This window comes from Sus scrofa, chromosome 17 (genome assembly GCF_054392235.1).
Source record: "Sus scrofa isolate SSC_HxYL_T2T_F1_AM1 chromosome 17, Sscrofa_HxYL_maternal_Yorkshire_Landrace_v2.0, whole genome shotgun sequence".
NCBI classification, from domain to species: domain Eukaryota; kingdom Metazoa; phylum Chordata; class Mammalia; order Artiodactyla; family Suidae; genus Sus; species Sus scrofa.
Genome location: NC_139399.1, coordinates 18,186,011 through 18,192,244, shown reverse-complemented (window position 1 = coordinate 18,192,244; position 6,234 = coordinate 18,186,011).

The following is a 6,234-nucleotide window of genomic DNA, read 5'->3' as shown; positions in this document are numbered from 1 at the left end:
CTCTGATTGATCGCAGTCCGCGGCTCACCCTGTTCTCGGGCTCGGGGCTCCGATTGGTCCTTGTTCAGGCTTCGATAATCTCTGACTGGTGAAGCTCTGGGGCTCTGAGCCCTGATTGGCTGTCGTGAACAATCTGCGGACCACCGGCCCCCAGTTCACCCAGTCACCCAGTTCACAAAGGGCTGCGCTGACACCTGCGAAACCGCGGAATGGGCCTCGAAGGGGTGCGAAAAAGTGTGATTTCCAGGGCCCGATTTATCGAACAGCATATCATAGGTAATAAGTTAGGAGCAGTAATAACTGCTCTCCATTAAATAAGTGCATTTAAAAAGAGACATAATGTCTTCATTTATGTGCATTGAGTAAAAGTAAAGGCTGCATAGCGTCTTATCAAGAGCTCTGGACCTGGATTCAGGAAGTCTCTTCCAGTCCGAGCAGGACCACCAGCTGCTTGCCCTTGGGCAAGGTGCTTAACCTTTCGGAGTCTCAGTTCCTAGATTTGAAAATGCGGGGATTGGACAGGTCTCTTTCCAAATTGCACTGGCGCTCTGATGACTATTTTGAGTCGGGCCACTGTGACCCAGAAAAGCACGCAGTAGAGGTCCAAACACAAGGCTCAACTTAAGTTTTAAGTTTTCGCTTACGAAGGTAAGTGAGATGAGGTGTGGAAGGGGTTTGCCGGTACCTGGACATTGGATGTGTTCAATAAAAGGGTAAACTGTGGTAATGATGGTCGCGATGACTTAGATGAGGAGCGCGTCACCGTGCTGTGCTTTGGTTCTCAATTTGGTAAAATGAGCCTGAGTGAAAGCTCCTCCAGACACAGGATCATAAATGTTTACTGAAAATGGCGTAGACTGCTAAGGGCAGAATGTTGGCTAATTTTGAACTGAGTAAAAGAAAACCTCAAGTCAAAATGGCTGAGTGATGTGATATCCTGTAAGGTTAGGAGCTCTGCTGCCAGATAGCCTGGCTTTGATTCCCGCTCCAACAGTTAGCAGATGTGTCCTTGAGAAAGTATCTTATCGTCTCTAAACTTCAGTTCTTCACTTCTCAAGTAAGGACACTAATAGTACCTATTTTGGAAAACTATTCTGAGGATTGAGTTAGAAAACTGTTAGGAAGAAGCAGCACAAGGGAGTTCCCGTCGTGGTGCAGTGGTTAACGAATCCGACTAGGAACCATGAGGTTGCAGGTTCCATCCCTGGCCTCGCTTAGTGGGTTAAGGATCCCGCGTTGCTGTGAGCTGTGGTGTAGGTCGCAGATGCGGTTCGGATCCCCGCGTTGCTACGTCTGTGGCGTAGGCTGGCAGCTACAGCCCAGATTAGACTGGGAACCTCCATGTGCAGCCCTAGAAAAGGCAAAAAGACCAAAAACAAAACAAAGCAGGACAAGATACAATTACAAGCAATTACTAAGCAGTGTATCTAAGGGGCAGACATGCTCTCACTGCAAATCTCTGGGTCGCTGCAGGGACTAATATTAAAGGCAGAATCGAATCTCTGGTCAGAGAGTTTGGCTGGGAAGACAAAGGAGAAGCAATTACAAAACGGTATGATGGGAGTTCCCACTATAGCACAGAAGGTTAAGAACCTGAGACTGCAGGAGTTCCCATCGTGGCGCAGTGGTTAACGAATCCGACTAGGAACCACGGGGTTTCGGGTTTGATCCCTGCCCTTGCTCAGTGGGTTAACGATCCGGCATTGCCGTGAGCTGTGGTGTAGGTTGCAGACGCGGCTCGGATTCCCACATTGCTGTGGCTCTGTCGTAGGCTAGTGGCTACAGCTCTGATTGGACCCCTAGCTTGGGAACCTCCATATGCTGCAGGAGGGGCCCAAGAAATGGCAAAAAGACAAAAAAAAAAAAAAAAAAAGAATCTGAGACTGCAGCGCTTGGGTGGCTACAAAGATGCGGGTTTAATCCTGGCAAGGTGCAGTGGGTTAAAACATCTGGCAGGCAACATAGGTCAGATCCCCCCAAACTATGCAGGAGGTGTGGCCATAAAAAAAATTAAACCATTAGAAAAAATTTAGGCACACGTTGTAAATCAACTGTATTTTTAAAAAAATATGTAAAACAACAACAGTGACAACAACAAAATGAACTCATATATACAGAGAACAGATTGGTGGTGCCTAGGTGGAGGTGGGAAGTGGGGGTGAGGAGTGGTGATGGGAGGTAGAAAAGTACAAACCTCCAGTAATAAAATACATTAGTTATGCAGATGTAAGGTACAGAATATCAGGGTGACAATACTTAATAATACTGTAAGTAATTAAAGGGGTAGATCCTATAAAAGTTCTTATCATATGCACAAGTTTATAACGATGTATGGTGATGGATGTTAATTAGACTTATGGTGTCTCTGCCTTCTTGTATGAAGTAGAATTCTAGTGTGTTTGTTACTCACCACTCACTCCTACCACCAAAATTACCTGTGACACAGAATTTCAGGCTTGAAGTAATTAAATATTTGGACTAAAGTTGGGTAGTTTCTAATCACCCTCTTATTAAATATTAACAATTTGATTTAAAAAACATTTTTTAGAAGTTACTATTTTGGCTCAGCAGGTTAATAGCCCAACATAGTGTCTGTGAGGATGCAGGTTCGATCCCTGGTCTCACTCAATGGGTTAAGGATCCGGCATTATGCAAGCTGCTGTGTAGGTTGCAGATGCAGCTAGGATTCAACCCCTAGCCTGGGAACTTCTGTATGGCTTGGCGTGGCCTTAAAAAAAATTGTTTTTTTTCTAAAGTACATACAGAAAGCTCTAGAGACAAGAGAGTTAACTGTAGCTGAGCTAGGCTGGGGAAAAGAGTGTAGACTTTTTGTTTTCCTCTCTCTAAAATGAGATTAGAGGAGTAAGTAGGAGCCAGGTGGTTGTGAGCTTTGTAATAACTATTTAAAAATTATTTTTATTTAAGTATGCTTGATTTACAATGCTGTGTTCATTTCTTCTACACAGCAAAGTGATTCAGTTATATACAAATACACATTCTTGGGAGCTCCCATCGTGGCTCAGTGGAAATGAATCTGACTACTATACATGAGGATGTGGGTTCAATCCCTGACCTCACTCAGCAGGTCAGGAATCTGGCATTGCCGTGAGCTGTGATGTAGGGTGCAGACATGGCTCAGATCCCACGTTGCTGTGGCTGTGGTGTAGGCAGGCAGCTGTAGCTCCAATTCGACCCCTACCTGGGAACTTCCATATGCCGTGGATGCAGCCCTAAAATGAATATATATTATACCTACATAAAGCATATGTGTATGTATGTATATATGTGTATATATATATATATATACACACACACATACATATACATTCTTTTTCCATTATGGTTAATCGCAGGATATTTAATATAGTTCCCTGTGCTCTACAGTGGTTTATCCATTCTATATACGCTAGTTTGTGTGTAATCATTGCTATAAAACATGGCACCTCTAGTAGCCATCCAAGTGAAAACATTGGGAAGGATATATGAGCTTAGGGTCTGGGAGAGAGGTTTGGGCTGGAGATGAAAACAGGGAGTTATCAGTATACGGATATTTAGTCATGTGACTAGTTGCGATGACTAAGGGAGAGAGCTCAGAGTTAGGAAAGGCCCAGAGCCGGGGCTCTCTGTTTGTTTTGTTTTTTTGTCTTTTGGCCTTTTCTAGGGCCGCTCCCGAAGCATATGGAGGTTCCCAGGCTAAGGATCGAATGGGAGCTATAGCCGCTGGCCTCCACCAGAGCCACAGCAACTCAGGATCCGAGCCACGTCTGCAACCTACACCACAGCTCACGGCAACGCTGGATCCTTAACCCACTGAGCAAGGCCAGGGATCGAACCCGCAACCTCATGGTTCCTAGTCAAATTCGTTAACCACTGCACCACGATGGGAACTCCCTGGGGCTCTCTGAAGTTAAGCGTGCACAGAAAAGAGAAAGACCTAGGTTCACTTAATCCTCCCAGCTACCCTATAACCAATTATTGTTATGATCTACCCATCTTTTTTTTTTTTTCCCCATCTTTTTGGGCCACACCCTCAGCATATGGAAGTTCCCAGGCTAGGGGTTGAACTGGAGCTACGGTTGCCGGCCTCCACCATGCCACAGCAATGTGGGATCTGAACCGCATGTGTGACCTGTGCTACAGCTCACGGCAACGCCAGATCCTTTAACCAGGGATTGAACCCTCGTCCTCATGGATACTAGTCAGGTTTGTTAACACTGAGCCACAACAGGCACTCTGATCCCCTTTTTATAGATGAGAAACCACAGGGAGTGCTTAAGGAACTTGCTGAAGGTCAAGCAAGTAAGTAAGTAGCAGAGCTGGAATTCAGGCACACAGGGTGGTCTAAGCTCTGTGCCTGCAAGCGACCACCTGGAGCCTGAAAGCCCACTAAGAAATGTTAAGAGGAAGAGTGAAACACCTTGGGATTTACATTTCAGAGAGGCTGTGGGTGTGAGGCGGCTTGGGGGAGGCTGAACTTGGGGACAGGTAGACAATTTAGACCACTGCAGCTAACCACATGAGAGATGCTTGTGTCTGCAGCCAGGATGGGGGTTTGAAGAAAAGTGGACAAATTCCAGTGATAGGTGGAAGGATAAGGATCAGGGTTAATTGAAAGTGAGTAGTTGGGAATTCCTGTCGTGGCGAAGTAGAAACGAATCCGATTGGGAACCATGAAGTTGCCAGTTCAATCCCTGGCCTTGCTCAGTGGGTTAAGGATCTAGGGTTGCCATGAACTGTGGTGTAGGTTGCAAACGCAGCTTGGTTCCGGTGTTGCTATGGCTGTGGTATAGGCCGGCAGCTGTAGCTCAAATTAGACCCCTAGCCTGGGAACCTCCATATGCCATAGGTGCAGCCCCAACAAGCAATGATAATAATAATAATAATAATAAAAGTGAGTAGTGAAGGAAAATGAAAAATCAAAGGCAATTCATGGGTTTCTGGTTTGGGCAACTATGTGCACTGAAGTGTCATTTGTTGAGATGGAGAACTCTGGAGGAGAGACACCTTATGGGCAGAGAGAGATGGCGTGAATTCAGTCATAGCGATGCCCAGGGTCACAAACAAGTCGAAACTCAGGTTTTTTGTTTGTTTGTTTGTTTTTCTTTTTAGGGCCATATCTGTGACATATGGAAGTTCCCAGGCTAGGAGGCAAATAGGAGCTGTACCTGAGGCCTATGCCACAGACACAGCAACACCAGATCTGAGTCGCATCTGCGACCTACACTGCAGCTTGCAGCAACACCGGGTCCTCAACCCACTGAGCAAGGCTAGGGATCAATCTCTCATCCTCTTGAACACTATGTCAGGTTCTTAACCTACTGAGCCACGATAGGAAGTCCTCAAATATTTGCTGATTTGAACCAAACAACATAGAACTTGGGAGCCCATAGAGTGCGTTCCCATGGCTTTAAAAGAGACCACAGGGAGTTCCCGTCGTGGCGCAGTGGTTAACGAATCTTACTAGGAACCATGAGGTTGCGGGTTCCATCCCTGCCCTTGCTCAGTGGGTTAACGATCCAGCGTTGCCGTGAGCTCTGGTGTAGGTTGCAGACGTGGCTCGGATCCTGCGTTGCTGTGGCTGTGGTGTAGGCCAGCAGCTGCATCTCTGATTTGACCCCTAGCCTGGGAACTTCCATGTGCCCCGGGTGTGGCCCTAAAAAGACAAAAAAAAAAAAAAAAAAAAATCTCGAGGAGAAGATTTCCTAAAGCTGTTACTGATTAACCAGTTGCCCTCCAGCTCTTACTGCTCTCACTGCTGAGAAATTTTTTCTTTCTTTCTTTTTTTTTTTTTTTTTTTTTTTTTTTTTGCCTTTTTGTCTTTTTAGAGCCACACTCTCAGCATATGGAGGTTCCCAGGCTAGGGGTCCAATCAGAGCTGTAGCTGCCAGCCTACACCACAGCCCCAGCAACGCCAAGTCTGAGCCATGTCTGTGACCTACACCAGAGCTCACAGCAACACTGAATCCTTAACTCACTGATCGAGGCCAGGGATCGAACCGGCGTCCTCATGGATGCCAGTCAGTTTCGTTAACCACTGAGCCACGACAGGAATTCCTTGAGAGATTTTTTGCCACGAAAAGCCAACCCCAGCTCTCAGGGGTGCCTGAGAATGATTAATTAACCAATTAATTAGGGGGCCTAAGACAAGAGAGGCCTCTTACAGGTGAGAAGGACACCTGTAAGGGCTTTGCAGTGGGGCCCCCACCCTCCTCTCTGGCTTAACACTTCCTCCTC